Source organism: Heterocephalus glaber, unplaced genomic scaffold, assembly GCF_053883595.1.
Source record: "Heterocephalus glaber isolate CG9 unplaced genomic scaffold, H.glaber_assembly_v1.0 deba00001594, whole genome shotgun sequence".
Lineage (NCBI taxonomy): Eukaryota > Metazoa > Chordata > Mammalia > Rodentia > Bathyergidae > Heterocephalus > Heterocephalus glaber.
In genome coordinates this window covers 18,928,276-18,953,510 of record NW_028258369.1, presented here as the reverse complement: position 1 = coordinate 18,953,510, position 25,235 = coordinate 18,928,276, and the positions used below count along the sequence as shown (strand labels likewise).

The following is a 25,235-nucleotide window of genomic DNA, read 5'->3' as shown; positions in this document are numbered from 1 at the left end:
TAGGTTCATTCATACAGAGTGTTTTCCCAGGATATTTGTACTCTTATCCCCACGGGATAGTTGTAGTCCTTGGGCAGAAATGCTAGCTGTCTCCTGATTTTGGGAATGAGGTTTATCAACCAACCATCAAGCTCCAGTCCTCCTAGAGTGAGGCTCATTTGGATAAATCTATAATTAGGGACAATGTTGTAGCTATAGCGAGAGTTTGTGCCACCCAGGGCAGTCCTTCAATTTGCCACCCTTTGCCATGTTAAAATGAAGTAAATTGTTACAATATAATTTTATTTTTGGCCAATAATGCTGCCCCCAAAATGTGCTGCCCGGGGCAGGATGTCCCCTCTTCCCCTACTAGCTGTGCCACTGATTAGGGAAGTGAATCTGCTGGTAAAGGAAGAAGGGAAAGAATGAAATTCATTACAGGCTTTCTGCATGTTAGCATGTGCTCAGCACTTGACCCACACATTGGTCATAAATGGAAGCCAGGTGCAAGTTTCTCATTTCATAGAGAGAAAACAGGCTCACAGCAGTTAAATCACTCGTTTGTACCCCCATTTCCTTAGATATGATTTTTCCAATACTCCATGGTACACTTATAATTAATCATTATGAAATGAATGCATTATTGCCACCTACAATTACTGTTACATAAGTATAAAAATTTACCCTCAACATACACCAGGTTTTGGTGAATTATCATCATTGTCATTGTTGTCATCATTATGCTTATTATTGCCATACAGGGAGCAATAAGTGATGCAGAATGCTTTTTTGGCTTCTAGTTCAGTTGGAAGTAAGTTTCATTTCCTTTGCCAATGCAAGTTGATTTGTGGTGGTTGCTGGGACTTAGTGTTAAGAGGGCATCTGAGGTCAAGTCTTGGCTTAGGTTGAAGAAAAATCATGATAAAGTAGAGATTACTTGGGTGTAGAGTACAGTTGCCTAGGATTTCTGTGCTTTTCCTAGTAAATGTCAATCCTGACATAGCCAGGCACCTACTCATCCTGGTTTGTCTCGAACTTTTTTAGTTTTAGCACTGAAAGTCCTGCATCCTGGCAACTCTGTCAATCTCAGGCAAACTGGACATGTCCACACTATGCAAAGCTATCTTTCCACAAATTAAGTAGGGTGGGACTTGGGTGTATTTTACTACCTTGTAACTCACATGTGTAACAAGGACCAGCAATTATCAGTATCACTGGGAGCTTATTTGAAATGCAGAGTCTCAGACCCCACCCTAGACCTACTGAAGCAAAATCTGGTCTTTTAACAAGATTTTTGGGTGATTTATGCACATTAAAGCCCAAGAAGCTGCCCTGAGATATTAGGCTCTGCTGGAGGACCACTGAGTATGTATGGATCAATGGTTCCTAACCTTTTCTTTGCCGGAACTCCAGGATTGATCATATCACAGGTGAGACACACTTTCATGGGCACAGCCCATGCTCTGTAGAAGTGTACAGACAGTGGCATACTTCACCCACTCAGGAGTCACATGAAAATGAGAGGAGGAGAGTGACGCTACTCAACTATCTTGAAGCTACTTTAATATTTTTCAAAATAAAGTATCCCAAACATGGGCATTTTAACTCCTTTTAGCGATGGAGCAATATGGAGGGGAGAGATGCTGCTTGAAGTTCTTGCTCTGACAGCAGGTGGCTCCCAGAAGAGAAGGGAGGATTACATATCATCTCTTATTTCCTGTTCACCCTCTGCTCATGTGGCCCAGTGGCATTCTGTCCTGGGCTACATCCTATCCAGGTTCCCCTCCTAGATGCTATATAGGGAGGGAGTAGGATTTGTAGGAAAGCCTTGAAGTCTTCTATACCAGGGTTTCTCAGACTTGAGCATGCATCAGAATCACCCAGAGTGCTTTTAAGAGAGCAGGTTGTGGTCCGAATCACAGAGTTCTTGACTCAATAGGTAGGAGATGAGGCATGAATACTTGCATTTCTTGCAAGTTCTTAGGTGACCCTTGCTGACACTTGCTACGCAAAGTGTGGCCCACAGTGGACCAGTAGAATCAGTATCCCTTGAGACCTCATTAAAAATATAGACTATCATAGATGTTCAGGCCCATTGCAGACCTCCTGTGTTAGAACCTGTGTGAGAAGCAAGGAACAGACAGCCACAAGAACTTCTTTTGTTTCAAACTTGTTCAAGGTGATTGGGGACCTTTAGAACTCACTCCTTCCCATGACCAGAAGGTTGGAGTAACATTGTGCCTGCCAGCCCACAGCCTGCTCTATGCTGTCCCCTGCATCAGTATGACTTGCCCTTCCTCGAGTACTCCTTTGTCCACTCCTAAAAGGCAATACTACTTGGTTCTGCTCCAGATGATTAGTTTTCAAAAGTGTAAGGAAGATAAGTACCTAATCATCTGCCCACCACTATCCTGATTCTCTGTGGGCAGGTGGCGACCTGTTTAGAAGAGACTGCTCACCCCCTCAGCTCCTCAACCCAGCCCGCTTTGACTCCTCCCTGTTCTTAGTGCTCTCTAATAAATATGTCTTGGGCCATTGCACCACCTCTTCCCAGTGTTGTTTGCATGAGGCTCCAGATGAGTATTTAAATGTCTAGGAAAATTAATGGCAATGATGTGCCTATGCCAAGTAGTGTTGGGGGTTACTTGGCAAGAATTGGGGTACCAGACTGAGGAAAATCTACAAATGTTGAGAAGGAAAAGCAAGGATGGTGCCAACATAGTAGACCTTCTTGTGCTAGTCCAGTAATTTAACAAACCTTTCTCATATTTTGCCCCCACCAAATACCACTCTTTTATCTGCAAAAGATTACAGAAGTAATCTGTCATTATGAAAGATTTGGAAAATAGAAAATATTTACTCATTATCCCACTATCCTAATATACAGTTATGTTTGAGTATATTTTCTCTATCTGAAAAAAACCATATGTATTAGGGAGAATAATGGCCCTCAAAGATGTCTGTGTCCTAATCCCAAGAACCTGGGACTATGTTAGATTACATGAAAAAAAGATAGTTAAGGTTCTAGATGGACTGAAGGTATGAGATGACGTCAGATAGGAAGATTATCCTGATTTATCCGGGAGGGCCCAATATAAGCATAAAGGACCTGAAAATTGGAAGAAAGAGGCAGAAAACTCAGAGAGAGATGTAATTATGGAAAGAGGTCAGAGTGATACAATGTTAGGACTCTACTGGCCTTTGCTGGCCTTGAAGACGGAGGAAAGGGTCACCAGCCAAGGAACGTGAGTGCCCTCTAGAGGCCGAAAAGGGCAAGGAAGTAGATTCTCCCCTAAAGCTCCCAGAAAGAAATGCAGCCCAGATGACACCTTGATTTTATAGCCCAGTGAGACCTGAATTTCTCTAACCTCCAGACCTGCAAGAGAATAAGTTTTCATTGCTTTAAGAAGCTCAGTTTGTGATTATTTGTTACAGCAGCAATAGAAAACTAATACACTTTATTTTTTAAAGTTATATCATGTTGGAACATATTTTATATTGCTGTAGTTTTTATGATTATTTAATGACCACATATTATTCTATGGAGGTGAAATACTGGTATTTACTTAATCAGACCCTTTTATCGAACATTAGATGTATAGATCTTTTTCTGCATTTCTCTTTTTTTGTGAGTTTGATTATTTCCTAATAATTTTCTACCAGAAATTAAGTTTAGGCTTTGAATTTCCTCCACTTTTTGAAAAAGTTTCTTAAATCCATTTGGAATTTAACTTGATCTATGACATAAGGTAAAAAATGTTTTATTTTTCCTAACTTGTTTTTTAACAACATATACTAAATGAGTTTTTCTTTTCTGTTGTTTCATAATGCTTTCTTTATTAAATATTCTATTTTATACAAAATTAAGCTCATTTAGTGGGCTGCTGGTTCTCTTCCATTAATTGATTTCTGTCTGTTCTTGAGCCAGTATTGCACTATTTGAATTTTCATTGCTTTATAAAACATAAATTCCTATAAGGATTAGTCTTCTCTGGCTGGAGGTGTAGCTCAGTTGTAGTGCACTTGCTTAGGATTAGTCTTCTCCCTCATTACACATTTGTTAATTTTTAAATTTGACCTTTCAAATTAAATTATTTGAATTATGATTTTTAGCTTCTAGAAAAGTCCTATATAGAGGGCCTGGTCTTCACTGCATGGGCAAACACCTTGAAAATCCTTAGCCTGGTAGTCAAGCCTGTAATCATGTGACCCCACTTTTCCTATTTCCATTTTTTGAAAACTTACATTATTGGTGGGGCATTTCCTTGCTGTCTTCCCTGTAGGACATTTTTCTGTTTTATGAGTTGCTCATTCTTTTCCCGGCCCAGATTGAGCTCATCACATTGATTATCTTACAGTTTTTGTCCTCTGAAGCTTGGTATGTGAAGAGTGTGAGCATTGGTTTGAATCCCAGCTCTGTTTCTCACTAGCTGTGTATCCTTGAATGAATCACTTAACCTCCTTGAGGGATAGTTTTGTCCTTAAAATGAAGTTACCAGTGTCTTCCTTGCAGGGTTGTCAGCTGGATTATTACATATTTGAAAGATTTCTGGTACTTAGGAAACAAATAAGTGTTACACTATTCATCTCATTACTGTGTTATCCTATCCTCGTTCAGCCATAAACCCTTTAAAAATACGGGCAGTTTGTTATTCTTACATGTATACCCCGATGAGCCCAGGGTATAATGGGCACTTAATAAACACTATTCAAATTTTCTCCTCTCTCTTCCTGGCCTTTTCTAATCTCATTCATTGTTCAAGGCTCCAGCTCCAGCTTCATCTTATTTATGACTTGACTGTGGCTCTGCTTTATTGCTCTAATCACACTTAAACTCAATGGGTGAGTGTAGTTGAGTGATGTAAAATGGGGGATAATGGATGGAATGGAAAGGACTCTATTTTCTTGCTCTTTTATATAATATGGGGATTTTTATCGGAGGCGAGTTGCTACTGAGCTCTTGTTAACGTACCCAAATGTTCCACACATCTATGGCTTCTTATCAACACATTTGAACTTCAACCTGACCCTTACAATATTTTACTCATTTTTCAGATAAGGAAATGGAATGAGAGAGGTTACATTGTGGAGCCAGGACTTGTATCCCAATTTCCTTGCCTCCAGAGCGTGGCTCTTTCTATTCTGTCACGTTAGAATGACACTGCCAGTGCTGTACCAATGACACCTCTCTTCTCACTTGCCCATACATACCTATAGGCTCCTCTCACAAGCACCTGCACCTCTTGGGCTGAAGGAGTGTGCTCGGTGCATGAGCCAGGCATGTCAGAAGGGCCAGGAGCCCACGTCTCTGAGAGCATCCTTAACAGTGATGGGTAGCTTTTGGTGGCTGTGCACCCTAAACTTCTCACGTGGTAATGGAGCCACAGGGCTGTGAGCTGTGATGCTAGATGAGTGGATGAGGTCAAAGTCCCTATCCACCTGTGAGAAGACAGGCACAGAATTTTTTTTCATTAAATTTATTAGTATTTTAGGTATATAGTACAGTTACATTCATCATTGGGATCTTGTACCTTTACATGATGCATCTTAGTTCTTAGTTTTTCCCCATTTCCCTGCCCTCCCTTCTTTACCCCCTCCTCCCTTCCCTATTTACAAAGACTTTGTTTCCATTTTTTTCTTTTCCCTTCTTTTCTTTCCACTACCCCCCCACTTCCCCTGCTCCTTTAAACCTTTTCTTCCTATTTCACAATATCAATTATACACTTTGATCCTTATTTACACTTTTAGTTTTTCACACCAGAGAAACTATTCTGTATTTTCACATGTGTGTCCTATTGATTTCACTTAAGAATATTGGACAGGCACAGAATTTTAGAGTAGGCATTTAGAAGCTCTTCCAGCAATTGGATGGAATCATTTTATATGTTTTCAATCTAATAATTAAAAAACACTTTTATTTTTAAAATTAACCCATAGAATCACATTTATTTGTGGGTTACCATGTGTGCCAGTTAAAACTGATTGTCGACTTGACTGGATTAAAAGACTTCTGAAGAGGTGATTGGATTTGAGGGCACTAACTCCATCAATGGGCTAAGCCACTGATGAATCTATTACCTGAAAGTGCTGTTAGGATGTGAGACCCAGTTGATGGAGGCAGGTCCCTGGGGATATGCCTTTGGAGGCTGCATTCTCTTTCCCTGTCCCTCTCCCTTCTGTCTCTCTTCTCCCTGGCTTCCATGGATTGAGCAGCTTTCCTCAACCTTGCCTTTCTGCCATGATGTTTCTACCTTGAAGAAAACCAACCGTGGACTGGAACTGTGAGCCAAAATAAACTTCTCTTCCTTTAAGTTGTAGATGTCAGTATTTTGTCCTGGAGAATCGATCAACACACCCCGTGATGTATAACATGCACATCAGCATATTTAACTCCTCAAATGTGTGTCATTTAAAAAAAATATTCAAAATCCTTTCTTCTAGATTTTTGAAAGATACGATACATTCTTCTTCTATATGATTATCCTACTGTGCAATATAGTACAACAGAACATCTTACTTCTAACCATAACTTAGCATCCACTGGCCTGCCTCTCCCTCTCTCTCCCAACATCCTTCCTCCTCCTTTCTCTCCCTGGCCTCTAGTAACCAACCACTAATTATCTCTAGTAACCACCCTCAACTTCTATAAGATCAACTTTTTTAGATTCCATATATGAGCAAGATTAACAATATTTGTCTTTCTGTGGCTGGCTTATTTCGTGTAACATAATAACCTCTAGTTCTATCTATGTTGTTACAAATACAAGGATTTGGGGATTTCTTTCTTATATATGGATCACATTTTCTTTATTCATTAGTTATTGGGCCCTTAGGTTGTTGACTATTATAAATAGTGCTGCAGGGAGCATGGGAGTGCAGATATCTCTTAAATGTACTGATTTATTTCCTTTGGATAGAGGCCCAGTAGTGAAATTGCTGAGTCAAATGGTAGCTATATTTTTAATCTTTTGAGCTACTTCCATGCTATTTTTTCATAATGGATGTACTAAGTTACATGCCCACTGGCAGTTTGTAAAGGGCTCCCTTTTATATACATGGATGTTCACTTTTGTGGTACTGAGGATGGAACTCAGGACCTTGCGCTTGCAAGGCAGGCAGTGGTACCACGGAGCTAAATCCCCAGCCCTGTATGTCCATTTTTTAAAGGTCATTTTTCTAGCGATTCATTTGTGTTATATTTACAAAAGCTTGTTTTGAGGAGGACTGGGCATTTAAAAAAATTGGTTCTTCACTACAGGAGTCTGAAGAACACTAGTTTACAGCAAGAGGTTGACAACCCACAGGACTTCCACTGGCTGCCTGGTTTTATAAATGTTTAATTGGAACACAGCCATACCCATTCATTTGTGTATTATCTATGGCTGTTTTTTCTCTACAGAGGCAGAAGTGAGTTGTGTAACAAATACTGCATGGTCCACAGAGCCGAAAATATTTATGATGTGGCCCCTGACAGAAAAGTTTTGCCAGCCATGTTTTACTTGACTTCACATAGTTTCCCAGCTGGCATGAGCTCCGCCTTCCCCCGGTGCTAACTTGTTTGATATTCTACCTTCCACTGCCTTGCCTTCTTTTCCTTTCCTCTCTTCTTTTCTTACTCCTTGCCAGTGTTTCCTAGATCTGTAACAAATAAATGATGTGTACTCACATTCTTCCCTCAAGGTTAACTTCTGGAGGAACCCAACCAATGCACATTATGTCCTTATCCCCTGCCCCTCACTAGATGTGTCAGCTTTAGCACATCAGTCATGCTATGCCATGAAACCCAGCCCATCCTCGTCTTTTATGCAGCAGTGTATGAAAATTCAACTTTGTGGACATAAATTTTTTTCTGATTCCTTTCTGCTCTCTTACTAAGCACCACCTCAGGATCAGGGATGGCAGAGGGGAGAACAAACACAGGGAGGAGTAAAGAAAACCCCATCTTGCCCTATATTAGATACTCCCTTTGTAAAACTGCAACGTTTGTAGCTGACCCCATGGTGTAAAAGCACCTGAATCTTGACCAGCTGTTTTTCACTGGCTTCTGGAGCTTTTCAGCCCCACAGGACATGACCAAGTCTCTGCCCACTCCAAGCTTATTGCTGCTGCTTCCATTCGTTACAGTCTACCCTCCTAATTACTTAGGTCATGTCAGTCTTTAATTCTGTCTTCTAAAGTGTAACACAGCCATAATTAGGCCATATGTTAATTAGTAGGATGACACCTTGTGCCTTGTCACTTGTGAGCGATGTGGATCATCCCAAAAAGTGCCATAGAAAGGGGAGTTCAGTGAGCAGAGGAAGTCTAAGGAAGCCGAGAGTGACTCTGCTCAGAAAAACGGCCTTAGAGAACAGGAAAAAATGGTAGCGTGCGAGCAGGGGAATGGATGGGGTCACACAAAGAAAAAGAGCTAGAAGTGACCTCTTTTCTACTCCAGGAATGAGCTGTAAGTCAGAAGGCAAGCCTGAGCCTGAGAATCCACCAGGGATGGCAGAATCTCCGGAAGGATTGGAGTTTGTGCCCTGGGCGGAGGTCAAGGTCCTGATGGAGGCCACAGGCAAGGTGAGTATCAGCCATGCCCACATCTCTTAGCTTTGGAAATTTGTGGGGAGACAAGTAAAAAATCAAGGCCAATCTTTGCCTTTTAGGCACTGTAACTGCCCTCCAGGAAATCTGAAAAAAGTAGAATCTGCTAGCTTGGGACTGTTTATATGTGTCTTTTACTAATTTAAATGGCCCATACAACCACCCCTGTCATTTTCAGTTAGCTAATCTTATTTTCTAACATTCTTGGGATAAGAAAGTTGAACAAAAAGATGGGAAGGTCATGAATGTTTCATGTTTTAATTGTTGTCATCTCTATTGCTCAGGAGACAGTTTTCCAGGAAACTAATTACTGAGGGAATTCATGATTGGGTAGAATAATATGTGAATTACAAAGATACTAACATCCTCCCCCCAATTTTCTCTGATGGTCATTTTAAGTGATATGTTTGCTTGGATTTTAGAGAAAGACATTGGAAACAGAAACTCTCAAAACACAACAAAGGGGGAATTTTAAGGGGGAAGTATGTGATAAAAATAATATTAATAAATATTGTTGGTATTATTATTACTGATATTTGTTGAGGTCCTACTGTACTCCAAATACTCCCAGGTTTACTTTTGAGTATTCCTAACAATCTTTAAGGAAAGTATCATCCTTCACATTTAACTTGAAACTCACAGACATTGGCTCATTCTCAAAGAACATACTGCCACTTGAAATGTATTTTTCTCCTCCTCCTCCTCCTCATTATTATTATTATTATTTTAGTGCTGCAGATTGGGCCTAGGACCTTGCACATGCTAAGCATGTGCTCTACACCTGAGCTATACTCCCAGCCTCTGTTTTCTTTTTTAAACTCTAAAATTTGAGCTCTCATCACTGTTTTAGGGACAACAAACTTTGTAAAGGGCCAGATCATAGCCATAGACATTTGCAGCTTTGCTGGTCATGTGGTGTGTATTGCAACTACTCAGTGATGCCTTTGTAGCACAAAGGAAGCAACAGACAATACATCAATGAAGGAATGTGACTTGCCACCTTATTTACAGACACTAAAATCCAAATTTAATATAATTTTCACACATCATAAATTATTCTTTTTTCCAATAATTTAGAAATTGTAAAAATAATTCTGCTGACAGGCCATAGAAAAAGAGGTGGCAGGGTTGAGGGCTTAGTTCAGTGGTAGAATACTTGCCTAACATGTGTGAGGTCCTGGGTTCAATCCCCAGAACCACAAAAAGAACAAAACAAAACAAAATCATGTGGTTGCACAGGTCTGGCCCACAGGCTGTAGTTTGCTGATTCCTTTTTTTTTTTTTTTTTTTAGTACATGTTTGTAGTACATAATGATTACATTCATCGTGGGGAGTTGGTACATGCACATAATACATCTTAATTCTTTTTAGTCCCCCTTTACTCTTCTCCCTCCCCTCTCTCTCCATGTCTAGATCCCCTCTCCATTTGCAAGTGATCTATCTCCCTGTTTCCTATTGTCTTTTTATTGTGCTCTTTAAACTGTAGTGTGCTGATTCCTACACCATGCCAAACTACCTTCTTAACAACTTATGCTCATAATGAAATGAAGGCAACTGAACTATGTATTTCACCTAAGGGAGCAGGTCAACTGTGGGAAAGCTTCAGACTGAAGCTGTATGAGAACACAATTCTTATTCTTTTCTTCCATCACATTAAGTCTATAGATTTAGGCTCATCTCAGGAACTTGTGGGTCTTACTCTCCTCATCTCCTGAATGAAGTTTTTAACATATCTGCTATTATTATTTCTAATCATGATATATCTGCACAAAGTAATTTCTATAAAATTGAAATTTGAATCTAAGATGACTAATTGGATGGTGACAGTAGTGATATGGAGAAGACTGGGGGAAAAACAGGTCTGTGGATAACATTAAGAGTTGAATTGTGAACAAATGAAGTTTGAGATGTAAGCAGATCCAGTTTTCTACAGGAATCCGGAGTTGGGAGAGAAGGCTGGACTAGAGATTCATATTTGGGAGGCATTAGCATGTAGATTGGAGCTGGATTTATCATGGCATTGAATAAGATCTTTCAGGGCAGGATTTCATAATCTTAACATTACTGACATTTTGGGTAAGATAATTTTTCTTTGTGGAGACTATCCTGTACATTGGAGAATGTTTAACAGCATCCTAGGTCTTTACCTACTAGAAGCCAGTAGCCACCCCTCCTGCAATTATGACAACCAAAAATGTCTCCAGACATTGCCCAGTGTCCCCAGGGGTAGAAATCACCCTTGGTTGAGAATCACTGTTTTAGGGGGAAAATGAGGATGAACTTCAATGATTCCAACTTTGGAACTCAGAAAGAGTAAAGAAATGGGAAAAGAGATTGTGAATCAGTGGCCAGTCAAGTTGGAGAAAAATTCATATGCAGTCTCATCCTTTTAGGCTGGGCTTGATTTATTATTTGCTGAAAGGGAGGGGTGGAGGCCAGACAAGAACCCCAGAGCTCAGGGCTGAATCCTACTGAGCTCTGCCATGTTTCCTTTATTGGATCCCCAGTGGTGGTAGAAGGGACAGGGGCACACAAAGTACTAAGATCATACTCTTCCTAACTGCATAGAGCTTGCAGGAGGTGCAGTGGACAGAATGTTTTCTACTAGGGAGTGGTGATTAAAATAAAGAGGATGTTAAAAATAACGTTTAGAAACCAAAGATAGAGACCTTTACTGTTTCTTCTTCTGATTTTATTTTTAGAAATAATCCCTAGAGGATAAATCTATTATGGTCTGGGTGCAGGAGAAAAACAAGGACAGAAATAAGAGTTGATATGGTTTTGAGGAAAAAGCAAAAGGAACTAAAGACCTCTGGCCTTACTGCCTGAATCATAAGATGGCCCCTCTTTTTATTTTTTATTTTTTTATCTCTTCAATCACTTCACGCCTAATTGTCATTTAAAAATGGTGGACAGATTTTGTGAACTTTAATTTTACATATTTGGCAACTAAAGAGCTATGACTTGGTAAAAGCCCAATATAAAGATTTAAAAATTCAGTCCTTCATATTGAAATTAATGACATTAGATAATGTTCCTCTTAGCCAAATGCCTGATAGTAAAGGATCAAAAGAAGGTGTACTACCTTCTTCCTTTTTATGTAAGTCTTCTTACTCCAAAATGAAGATAATAAATTTACCTCATAAGGTTGCTATGTAGAATGCCCAGCAGTGTCTAGAGCATTGCTGGACTTCCATAAATGTTTAAATAGAATAATAAATGTTCATTCTGATTGTGGTGGTGGTTACACATTTTAAACGTGTAAGAGAATTTATATAGAACTCATTGCTATACTCTTCCTGCAAATAAAAAAAGTATAAAGAGTGAAATCCAAGCAAGATTATTAGTTGAGTTAGTAGCATTGTACCAATGCCAATTTCTTGGATTTCACAATGTACTGTAGTTGTGTAAGATGGTCTTATTTGGGGAAGCTGGGTAAAGAGTACACAGAACTCTGTATTATTTTTGCAACTTCTTATGGGGAACTATTTAAAATAAAAACTATTATGAGTGTGGTACAGCTCAGAATTATTTGGTTTTATGGTCAACTTTACTTTACAGATTCATTTCTGTTTTGATAGACCCTTGTTTCATAAGCAATGCAAATTATTAGGTATTATCTATATGTGACAAAATAGAATCTGATATATATATACATATATATATATGTTTAAGCTAATGTAATAGGTTATAATCCAGATCATGAAGTGAAGTTGCCCTTAATAAAAATGTAGTCACAAAATCTAATAATAAATGAAAATCTGAAATTAAGTTTACTGCTTAAACTTTAATTTGGGAATATTTTATTTTAGGATAGTCTAGAACTTATCTAAGTTTGCCAAAGATTGAGAATTCCACACAACACATCCAGTTTGCTGAGAAGTAGAAAGTGGAAGTGGTTTGTCTACTTTTTAAGGTGAGAATTTTGATTTCAGCAGACTTTGGGGAGGCCAAGCCTCATTTGTCTTGCTGATATGCCTAAAATGTGATCTATTTATATTACAAACCATATGCAGGGCCAGGCAAGCATTACTGCAAATGAGCTCATCAGCTCTGCCTTAAAGTAGGAGGCTGCAAGGGGATGCAAAGGCATTAGGGACCTTTCACAGCCATTGGGCCTCTTGGTGCTGATTGAACAGGAAGGGGTACCCAAAAGCTATGATTTTGCACAGGGAGGATAAATAGCAAATACCTGTTAAAGAGAGGTAGATATTCTTCTTGATCTTTGTTACAAGACAGCAAAGTCAAGTTCTTAAAGACTTGAGTACTTTTTAATGGGTTTTCCTTTTGTGTGTATTGTGCAAATTGCAAGTACAGGCTATTTCAGATTGGCTTACTGATGAGCCTCCTTCAAAGTGTGATGAATTTTTTTAGAGCTTCATTCAAATCATCTAGTATTTATAGAGCATTTATCCCATGTTAAGTAATTAGATTTCTGTGTAAGAAAATATGTAGAGGAGAGCAGTTGTTGATCTCAGAAGGTTCAACAACAACCAAAAAGCCAGAAAACAAGAAGCATATTACAAAATGGCAAATGTAGTAGGAGAGGCACACTCAAGGCTCAAAGAAAGATAGGGAGGTGAAAAGGTGGGGACGAGTCATTTATTGTTTAACAAGACAGTGTCCATTGAGCTGGGCTCGCAGAAGAATGTATTCTTGGGTGTATTAGTTTGCTACAAGAATTCTTGCATTGTTATTTAGATTGAAATTACACACACGTGCACACACACACACACCCCTTTATTCCATCATCTGGAGGAGTCTCAGTAGATATTCAGGGGCACCTGATTGTAGTGCATCTCTGCACTGTTCAAATGAAAAGTTTGCTTTAGTCTGCATCAAGGGAAATGGATAGAGAGTTGCAGATGTGGGACTCAAAGAACCTGAACTTAAGCATCAGTGGCATACTCTGAGTTCCACTGAGTGCCTTGCACATATGCCATCTTTAGCTGTACAACATAGCAAAACTTCTGCAATAGATAGGTTTTCATAGGTATTCCGTGAAGAATTTATCTGCTCCTACTTCCCCCCTCAACTAGAAAAAATAGAAATGTTGTACCTGAATAATGACCCAGTACTTATGCTACCTTTAAAAGATCCAGAAGGCTATTGGAACGCATATCCTTTCTCTCCTCTTCTCCACATTTTCGCCATGAGCAAGGCAATAGGAATTTAAAAACTTTAATGGAAAGACCAAAACAGCTGAAAATACATAGACAGTGTGTCAGGTAGTACTTGTAATCAGCTCCTACTAATAAAAATCCATAACAGAGTGGGTTATATTATGGCTTCATTAAATCCAGATTGGGTAGTCCAGGGTTGCTATGGTCGTTACATGATATAAATAGGGACTCCTGATCTTTTTGGCTTTTGCTCTGTCATCCTTTGGGTCTGACTCTAATCTTCCTATTCTCAACATGGTGATCAGAGCTCTAGCCATCATATTTTCATTTCAGGCAAGATGAAGGGGAAGAGCAAAGAGAAAAGAAGATGCATGCAACTGTGCTGATTCTGTTAAAATTTCCTTCCTCGAGGTCCTCTTCTGTGATTTGTACTAACATCTCATTGGTCAGGTGTATCTTAAATACTCCTAGTTGGAAGGGAGGAGAATATTTTGTTTGAGGCTTATAAGTTTGTCCCTTTCAATAATCTCAGGGTTAAGTTACACAGAAATGAAAAAAAATAGTTGATAGACAGCTAGTAGCCCTTGTAACAGTGAGGTATGATGTCATTGAGCTCTTGATTAAATTTAACAATGACCTACTTTCAGACTTTTTGATAGATGAGAAAAAGAAATATTTACTTGTTAAAAGGTACTGTTATTCAGGTATCTGCTATTTGCAGCTACACATATTCCTAACAAAATCAAAATATAAACACTGTTGCTTGGTGTTTAGCTTTTCAAATTGACTTGTTTGAGAATGACAAATTCACATATACTCATAACTAGATAGGCAGTGTGGGTAAATGATGCCAGTTGGGGTTGGGGATGCTGTTGAACTGGAGAGTCTATGCCCCTTGAAAATGGGCAGCTTTTGTGGCTCTTGAAAGAAGATGGGAGTTTTCATACAGGGTCTTTGTTAGAGATATCACGTTTCAAGAGAACCAGAAGTGGGTCTTAATGTATATGGTAGGGTCACAACATTCCTTTCATACCACATTACAGGTATGTGGACAAGAATCTCATTTCTTTATTTAGGCTGCAGTTATGGCTGTTCCCCAATCTCTCTTCTGCTAGTTGGAAGAAGAATACAACAAAACACCTAAAATCCTTCTTTAGTGTTACTGCACTCTAAAAGTTTAGGAAATGTTACTTATTTTAAAAAATAAGTAAGATGCAATTCACATACCATAACTTTAACTCTTTTAAAATTTACAATTAAGCAGTTTTCAGTGTATTAACAAAGTTGTATAATGATTGCCATAATTGCAGAGTGAGCACACCAGTTTACATTCCTATCAGCAGTGTATGAGGGCTCCAACTTCTCTTGACAATTGTTATTATTTGTTTTTTAAATTATAGCAATCCTAGTGGATGTGAAGTGGTATTTCATTGTGATTTTGATTTTCATTTCCTTAATATCCAATAATGTTGAACATGTCCTTGTGTGTTTAATAGTCATTTATATCTGTACTTTGGAGAACTGTCTATTGAAATAATTTGCCCATTAAAATTTGAATTGAGTCATATGGTTACTTTTTATGTAGTTTGAAATGTTTGATTATCATTTTTTTATAGGTCACAAATGGTTGGAAATTAATAATTTGTACAATTAAAACTAACAAAAAATATCCAATCTCATGCTACATTTCTCTCTAAAAGAGCACTAAGAATACGGCATGAGGCAGCTTCATCTCAGAGTTCCATATTCTCAGTATTCTCTTCAGTTTGTTCCTTTTGTCACTCTTGTGCCAGGCACAGGTGAAAATGATGAAAGCGGGCGATCCTACTGCTCATTTTGCGCTTGCTCTCTCTCCCTCCCTCCCCCTCTTCCTCTCTCCCCCAATTCCTTAGATCCAAAGACAGACATGTGTATTAGTCAGGGTTTCCAGAGAAACAGAATTAATAGGAGATACAGATACATATGTGGATGTGTTGGTATATAGAGTAGATATAGGTATAGATATAGACATAGATGTTTATTATATGAAATTGGCTCATACCATTATAGAATTTGACAAGTTCCAACATCTGTAGAATAGTCAGTAAACTGAAAACCCAGGAGAGCTAATGGTGTAAATCTGATCTGAATGCTGGTAGGCTTGAAACCCAAGGAGAACTGCTGTTTTAGTTCAATTCTGAAGGTAGGGAAAAGCCAATGTCCCAGTTTGAAGGCAGTCAAGCAAGAAGAGTTAGTTCTTTCTTACTTGGTTAGAGTCTGTCTTTTTCTGTTCTATTTAGGCCTTCACCTGATTGGATGAAGCCCACCCACATTCAGAAGGGGAATCTACTCAGGCTACAGATTTGTTTTTTTGTTTTTGTTTTTTGTTTTTGGTACCAGGGATCGAACTGTGGTCCTTGTGCTTGCACAGCAGGCGGTGGAACCACTGAGCTAAATCCCTGGCCCCAAAGATTTGAAGGTTAATCTCATTTGAAAACACAGAAACATGCAGAATAATGTTTGACCAAATATTATGGCCCAGCCAAAAACTAACCATCACAAAGGGCTTTCCCTTAACTTCTGTTGTAACTATGATGATCATAAACTATAAGCTATGTCACCTAATCTGGAGCACATTTGAGAGTGAAAAGACGCACTTGCTGGATAAGATATATGGGCAAGTATGAAGTGTGACTATAGCGGTCAAACCAGGCTGTTCAGTGACCCTATTTATAATTCTCAACTTCCATAGTATAGGTCTAACTAGCAAAGATGAAAGGATCAATTACCTCTCGTTAGGTTCCATAGAAATCTATGAAGCTGGGCCCTGAGCAAACTCAAGAAGAACATAAAGTAATCTAGAAAATCTTCTCCCACAAAATTAGTTTGGGAGGATTAGTGTCCTGCTTCATAAGCCTATTTTTGGTGATCAAAAGATGAATATTGCCTTAGAATTTCTCTTCATTTCCTCTGTAATGAATTCTCTTCTCTTTCTAAAATGCTGAATGACTGAGCATTCTAGGGTGAAGGTCATGTCATAGAGAAGGCAAAAGAATAAAACCAATAGAAATACTAAAAAAGTAGAGGCCCTGTTGTAGTTGAAGTTTCTCAGTTTAAAATCCAGGGAAATTAATTTGATTTATAAGTTGCTGTTTAAATCAAACAAAATACATCTGTTCATCTTTCCCTTAGGAACCAACAGTTTATAACCCTTGCTGGACAAATTGTAGGTTTTGTTACATAGGTTGGTGGGGACTAGAGAGGTGGAGGGAAAGAAGAAAATATTATTGTTTCCTCTTATAAAATAAGGAGGCAAGAGACATTGGCCGTGATGGGCAGAGCACAAAATAGAGAAGTAGAAGTGTACTTAAAATAGTGAAGAATGCTGTTGGTGATGGTCTGACTAATGGGGAGATCTTTATCTGGAGAAGCAGCTGGAACATACACTTAAATATAAGTGGACCCTGAATAGAAATTAAACCATCATTTTGCTAAATACGAAAGTTGAAAATAACTTTTCTTCATTCAACTTGAATGTACAACATTTAGATAAAAAGTTACAATGGCTAAATGGCCACCTATAATATTTTAACTTCAATTTTAATTACATATGTATATGTAAAACTACATGGTATATAAAGTGTACTATTATACAAAATTGCTCAATTTCACTCTTTTATTTCATTTTACAGTTTCTTTCAAATGCCACACTTGCACATTGACATTTATTTCTCCTTCATCTACAGCCACCTGAGAGCACAGTGCCATATTCACTTCCTCTAAGTTGTTCGATTGCAGCACTTTTTGAATCTAAATATGATTCTGCCATTAGAAATTTTATCCAGATTCACATTTATTAATTTATACTGAACTCCACAACATAAACATTTAATGTATTTTAGCAAAGAGATTTTCAAAAAGGCTTGTGTGCAGTGGCACTCAGAACTGCAGTTTCAAGAAATTTCTCCAGAAACAATGACTCAAGCTGTATTAAGTTTCTTTACTTTCCTCCATTGTGTCAGGTGACCTCTGTAAGCATCCAAATCTACCTTTGATTGAGGTCATTTCAGGTTGATGTGCCTTCCCCAAATAGTAATACAGTATGTTGTTCAAAATTAAATTATTGATAGGCTGGCTGCCTGTAATATGAAAGTCTTAATAAGGGCTTTATTTTTGATGGGATAATTTTGAAGGAAAATCCTTATATTAGGAACATACAGAATTTTGGGAAGAAGTGGTACTAGAAATTTAGGAGTAAAGAAAGTGGGTTAAATATTAATCTACAATAGCAGAAAATTAAGAGAAATGTCTGATTTTGATAAAGCAAGAAATTGTGACATAAAGCATACTATATAGAGATATTAAAGTAACCACTAGATGATCAAAACTGGGAATGGTTTCAATTAGTGCCTTGTGAGGATCTAGACTGGTAAGGGTAAGATTGAGCTAATAAACTTGTTCATTATAAAAGCCCCTATACTCTAATATATTATGCTCAAAGAAATGTAAAGTTAATGAAGAATGTTATTACAGTGCAGATGAGAGATAAGTAACCATGGTATTGGTAATGAGAACTGAAAGAAGAGGCAGGTTTTAGAGCTTCCTAGGGGTAAAATTGATGGGATTTCATGCCTAGATTATAAGGGTTCAGGGACAGAGAAGAATGCAGCAGGATTTTTGGCCTTCCGCCTTTGGGGACTGGGTAACTACAGTGCAAAGTTGGAAATGCATGAACACGTGAACGAACAGCAGTGAAATCCATTGTGAGCACACATACTGCTTGGCTCTTAGGATTGTTCAAGTAAAGATGACTCTGGGGCACATAGAAGAGATACAGAGTTAGAATTCATTAATATATGAGTGTAGGTACAGCCATGGGAGTGGATAGGTTACCCAGCAAAATATTGTAAGATAAGAAGGCTGAGATTAGGCTTTGCCAAAAATATCATTATTAGAAGAGAGGGGAGAGAATCCATTGGGAGAATGTAGGCCTGAAATAAAAAAGGCTAAAACAGGGAAGGAGAAAGTATTAGAGAAAAGGATAACAGCAATGGTAGATATTGAAGGAATACCAAATGCAATAAGGACTGAGAAGTATCCACTTGATTTGGATGAGATTTAAAAAATTTTTTTTCATTACGTTTATTGGTACATTTTAGGTATACAATACAGTTACATTCATCATTAGGATCTTGTGCCTTTACATGATGTATCATGGTTCTTATTTTTTACCCATTTTCCTGGCCTCCATTCACCCCCTCTGCCCTTACCTATTTACAAAGGCATTGTTTCCATTATTTTCCTTTTCTCATATTTTTCCCTTCTTTCCTTTCCCTTACCCCTCCCACTTCCCATACTCCTTTAGACCTTTTCTTCCTATTTCACAATATCAATTATATATTTTTATCTTTATTTACACTTCTGGTTTTTCACACCAGAGAAATTATTCAGTATTTAAACATGTGTCCTATTTATTTCACTTAAGAGTATGGCCTCAATGTGCATCCACTTAGTTATAAATGTCTCTAGTTTTTTGTTCTTTATGGCTGAGTAGTACTCCATTTTATTAAAAAAAATACGCCACACCTTCTTTATCCAGTCTCCAGTTGATGGGCGATTGTGCTGTTTCCAAGTTTCAGCTGTTACAAACTGTGCCGCTATAAACATGGGTGAGCATATATCACTGTGGTATGATTCTTTTAATTTTTTAGGGAAGACACCAAGCAGAGGAATAGCTGGGTCAAATGGGACTTCTAATCCTAGTTGTTTGAGGTATGTCCGTATTGATTTCCGCAGTGGTTGCACCAGATTGCACTCCCACCAACAATGGAGAAGGGTTCCTTTCTCCCTACAACCCCACCAGAATTTGTTATTGGTTGATTTCTTGATAGCAGCCATTCTTACTGGGGTGAGGTGGAATCTCAGCATTGTTTTCATTTGCATCTCTTGAATGACCAGTGATGTGAACATTTTTTTCATGTATTTATTTGCTGTTTTTACTTCTTTGTCTGAGAAATGTCCGTTCATTTCAGATGCCCATTTTTGAATTGGGTCTTTATATTTGGGGGGGGTCTGATTTTTTTGAGTTCTTTATATATTCTAAACAGTAGGCCTTTGTCTGAGGAAGAGCTGGTAAAAATTTTTTCCCACATTGTGGGTTGTCTCTTCACACTGTTGGTAGTTTCTCTTGCAGTGCAGAAGCTTTTTAATAAGATGAGATCCCAGTTGTTGATTCTTTATGCTAGTTCCCATGCTACGAGGATTTGTTCATAAAGTTTTTTCCTACGCCAATGTCTTCAAGAGTTCTACCAAACTTGTCTTCCAGAAAGTTTAGGGTTTCTGTTTTAACATTTAGATGTTTAATCCACTTTGATTTTAGTTTAGTGCACGGTGAAAGATAGGGGTGTAGATTTAATCTTTGGCAAGTTGAAATCCAGTTTTTCCAACACCATTTATTAAAGAGGCTATCTTTCCTCCAATGAGGATGGTTGGCCCCTTTGTCAAAGATGAGGTAGCTGAGTATGTCTGGAGTTGTTTTTGTATCTTCTACTCTGATCCTTGGGTCTGATCCACTGATCCTTGGGTCTGTTTCTTTGCCAGTATCATGCTATTTTCATCACAGTGGCTTTGTAGTATAGTTTCAAGTTGGGGATTGTGATACCCTCTGCCATGTCTCTGTTGCCTAGAATTGCTTTTCCTCTTATAGGTCTCTTCTTGTTCCAAATGAATTTTTGGATTGAATTTTTGGAGTGAAATATACTGTTGGGATTTTAATCGGGATTGCATTGAATCTGTATAACAGTTTTGGAAGTATGGCCATTTTCACTATATTCACTATATTCTTCCTCCCCAGGAACAAGGGATGTCTTTCCATTTTCTTGTATCCTCTTTGATCTCTCTTTTCAGAGTGCTGTAGTTGTTATTGTAGAGGTCTTTTGTTTCCTTCGTTAGATTGATTCCTAAATATTTCATTTTTTTGGATGCTATTGTGAAAGGGATTATTTCCCTAATTTCTCTCTCAGTGAGTCTGTTATTTGTGCACAACAAGGCTACTGATTTTTGACTGTTGACCTTGTATCCAGCTGCTCTACTGAATCTGTCAATTAAGTCTAGAAGTCTTCTTGTGAAGTTTTTTGAGTCTTCAATGTAGAGTATCATATCGTCAGCAAATAATGACAGTTTAACTTCTTCCTTTTCTATCTTTATTCTTTTTATTTCTTTCTCTTGTCTAATTGCTGTGGCTAATGTTTCCAAAACTATATTGAACAAGAGTGGTGATAGTGGACATCCTTGTCTTGTTCCTGATTTTAGTGTGAAGGTTTTCAGTTTTTTACCATTTAGTATAATGTTGGCTATTGGGTTTTCATAGATAGCCTTTGTCAAGTTGCGATAAAGACCCTCTGTTCCAATTTTCTGCAGGGTGTTTATCATGAATGGGTGTTGAATTTTATCGAATACTTTTTCTGCATCTGTTGAGATGATCACATGGTTTTTGTCCTTGACTCTGTTAATATAGTGTATTACATTTATTGATTTATGTATGTTGAACCATCCCTGCATCCCTGGGATGAATCCCATGTGGTCAGGGCATATGATCTTCTTGATGGCCCTCTGTATTCTGTTTGCCAGTATCTTATTGAAGATTTTTGCATCTATGTTCATTAGGGAGATTGGCCTGTAGTTCTCTTTTTTGGTTGGGTCTTTCCCTGATTTTGGAATCAAAGTAACACTTGCTTCCAGGAATGAATTTGGGAGTATTGCTTCCCTTTCAATTTCATTGAAAAGTTTAAAGAGGCAATAGTTCTTCTCTAAATGTCTTGTAGAACTCAGCAGTGAAGCCATCAGGACCTGGGCTTTTCTTTGTCGGTAAATTTTTTATTACGTTTTCAATTACACTCATTGTAATTGGAGTGTTTATACTTTTTATATCTTCTTCATTCAACTTTGGTAATTCATATGTATCTAGAAATCTGTCCATTTCTTCTGTGTTTTCCATTTTATTAGAGTACAGGTTCTCAGAGTAGGTATTGATGGTCCTCTGGATTTCTGTTGGATCTGTTGTGACTTCACCTTTTTCATTCCTAATTGCATGGATTTGAGCCTTTTCTTTCCTTTTTTTTTTTGGTACCGGGGATCGAACTCAGGACCTTGCACTTGCGAGGCCTGCACTGGAACCACTGAGCTAAATCCCCAGCCCCTCTTTCCTTTTTTTTTTTTTTTTTGATAAGGTTGGCTAAGGGTTTATTGATTTTATTTATTCTTTCTAAAAACCAACCATTTGATTCATTGATTTTTTTGTATCATTCTCTTAGTCTTCATTGCATTGATTTTTGCTCTGATCTTTATAATTTCCTCTCTTGTATGAGCTTTGGGTTTATCTTTGCTCTTTTCCTAGGAGTTTAAGATTCAACATTAGGTTGTTTATTTGAGCTCACTCTGTTTTACTAGTGTGGGTATTCTCTGCTATGAATTTCCCTCATATAACTGCTTTCATTGTGTCCCATAGATTCTTGTATGTTGTACTGGCATTATCATTTAATTGCAAAAAACGTCAAATTTCTTCTTTAATTTCCTCTGCGACCCATTGGTTGTTCAGGAGAGTGTTATTCAATTTCCATGTGTTTGTGAAGTTCTTGCGGTTTCTTATGCTATTGATCTCCAGTTTAATTGCACTATGGTCTGATAATATACACGGGATAACTTCAATTCCTTTGCATTTACTTAAACATGTTCTGTGAACTAGTATGTGGTCTATTTTGCAGAATGACTTGTGTACAGCTGAAAATAATGTATATTCTGATTTTGTGAGGTGGAACACTCTGTAGACGTCTATTAAGTCCATTTGTTCAGAAGCCTGGTTCAGTTCTAGTATTTTGTTGTTAATTTTTTGTCTAGATGGTCTGTCTATTTGTGACAGTGGGATATTGAGGTCCCCCACTACAATTGTATTAGTGCTTATTTGGTTTTTCATGTCCATTAATATTTGTTTCGTGTAGTTGGGGGCATAAGTATTTGGTGCATATGTATTTATGATTGTCATCTCTTCCTCTTGGATTATTCCCTTTACAAGGATATAGTGACCTTCTTTGTCTCTCTTAATTAGTTTTGGTTTGAAATTTACTGTTTCTGTAAATAAGATAGCTACCCCTGCTTTTCTCCAGGTTCCTCTTGCATGGAAAACTATTGTCCATCCTTTTACTTTCAGTCTATGAGTTTCTTTTTGAACTGGGTACATTTCTTGTATACAGCATATTGTTGGATTTTGCTTCTTAATCCACTCTGCCAGCCTGTTTCTTTTGATTGGTGAGTTGAGGCCATTAACATTTATGGTTATAACTAAAATGTATTGACTTATTGTTGTCATGTTATTTTCCTGTTGTTGGCTCTTTTTTTATTTTTTCCCTTTTTAAATTTACATTTTAATTTAAATTTTTTTAATTTCTTACCTTGCCTGATGGATTTGCTCTGTTGGGCCTCATGGAGTTGTGATCTTCATTGTGTTTTTCTATGATATTTTTTAGAATTGTTTGGAGTGCTGGTTTGGTATTCATGAAGTTTCTCAGGTGTTCTTTGTCATAGAAGTGTCTTATTTCCCCATCAATTTTGAAAGATAGTTTTGCAGGATACATCAGTCTAGGTTGGAGGTTGTTTTCTTTTAGGGCTTAAAATACCTCACCCCAGGCTCTCCTTGTTTTGAGGGTTTGTGTTGAAAAGTCTGCTGTGATTCTGTTGGGTTTTTCCTCTGCATGTGATTTGTTTCTTTTCTCTAACTGCTTGTAGTATTTTGTTCTTCTGTTGGGTTTCTGGGGTCTTGATTATTATATGTCTAGGTACAGATTTTTTTTGATCATGGCTAGTTGGAGTCCTATATGCCTCACTTATCTGTATGTCCAATTCTTTTGCTCTGTTGGGGAAGTTTTCTGTCATAACTTCTGTGAATGGTTTTTTATGTCATTTGCACTTTCTCCTCCTTTTTTGTGGACTCCTATCAGTCTTATATTATTCTTCTTTGGGTCATCTAGGAGCTGTTGGACTGATTTCTCATGATCCCTTACTAGTTTTAAGAGATCTCTCTTTTCATGGTCACTGACCACCATCCTGCCTTCTATATCTGATACTCTGTCTTCAGATTGGCTCAGTCTGCTGTGTATACTTTCAATAGAGTTTTTTAATCTCCAGGATATCTGCTTGAATCTGTTTCATGGATTCAATTTCTTTCCTATGTTGAGTGTTCATGATTTCTATTTCTTTCCTATGCTGGGCACTCATGGCTTCCATCATGGTCCTGAACTTATCTATTTTTTTAATCTGTTTCTGTTCTGGAGTCTCTAATCATGTCTTTCATTCTGCTCACCATCTCTGTAGTTATCTGGGAAATTATTTCTGTTTTGAATTTTTCTAGAGCCTCATTTGACTGTTTTGTTACTTCCTGTGCTATCAGTTCAGGGTGTCCAGGTGGTTGATTATCAGACTTTCCCACCTTGTTTCCTCCAGAGTTTGCCTTTGGTGAACTGGAAGTCTGGGATTGTAGCTTGCTTAAATGTCTTCTCATTTTTATTTTGGTTACTGTCCTTGGTTTAGTTCCTGGGTTGATACTTCGATATTGCTTATTGTAGGTATCTTTTTTGGTTGTATTTAGAACCCTTATGGAATGACTGCCTCTTAGAGGTGTCTTTCAGACATAGCTGGTCTTTAGGTTTTGAGAATCTAATGACTCTGCAGCAATCTCATTTTCATTATACCAGAAGGATAACTGATTAGATCAATCACAACACCTAAGCTCAAGTGATAGAATCAGCAATAACTATAGTATCAAGTACAGCTTCGAAAATGACAATTTGTGGTAGTTATTAATCTATCCCCTTTAACTGTGTGAATTAAATCAAAATGGAGGACCAACCCAACATATGTTTATAGTGAATAAACTCTTCAATATAGCAACTTTACCCTTTGGGATGGGGACTTACAAGGAGTTGGGGAGGGAGGCATAGAAGATAGGGAAAGGTTAGAAGTGAGGCCAGAGGACACAGGAAGTTCACGCAAGCTCTAGGGAACTGCTAAAGAGGAAAAGACAGAATGAAAGAACAAAGACAAGAACAGAACAACCTAACAGGAATAGGGAAGCTAGAAACTGTATTCACTTTCCTTTGAAACTAATGACAATTGAGAGAAGGAAAAAGAGAAAAGAAAAAGAAAGAAGAAATAGAATTAGGACAGGAACAGGAACAAAGAGGGAGATGAAGAACAATGTGAGAGGGTGAGATAGCAAGAGAAAGAAAGAAAAGAAAAAAAGAAAAAGAAGAAGGAAAAAATTTGAAGAGTAGAAAAAAATAAATAAAAATTAAAAATTGAGAATAAGAGAAAAAATAATTTTGAAAATAAAAAATAAAAATGAAGGCCTCCTTCAGAGTATATCTCTGCTGTCACAATGGACAACGTGGGCTGCAGTGTGCAGACCTAAGTCAATTAGTCTCAGCAAGCCAGCAGCAGACCCGTAAGTTTCAGGCTGACTTCTGGCTTCAAGGCCCAAGTTGAGCTCCCTGACCTCCTGTAGGGTTGAATTCTGCA

General features: G+C 37.9%; 1 protein-coding gene across 1 annotated transcript in view; it reads left to right on the top strand.

Moving 5' to 3' along the window:
• Frmpd4 (FERM and PDZ domain containing 4) overlaps nucleotides 1–25,235 on the top strand; it is a 1,030,958-nt gene that overhangs the window by 47,221 nt on the left and 958,502 nt on the right. The window contains exon 2 of the mRNA XM_087193747.1: nucleotides 8,417–8,541. The gene's annotated coding sequence lies outside the window, so the exon portion shown is untranslated. The remainder of the gene's footprint in view (nucleotides 1–8,416; nucleotides 8,542–25,235) is intronic.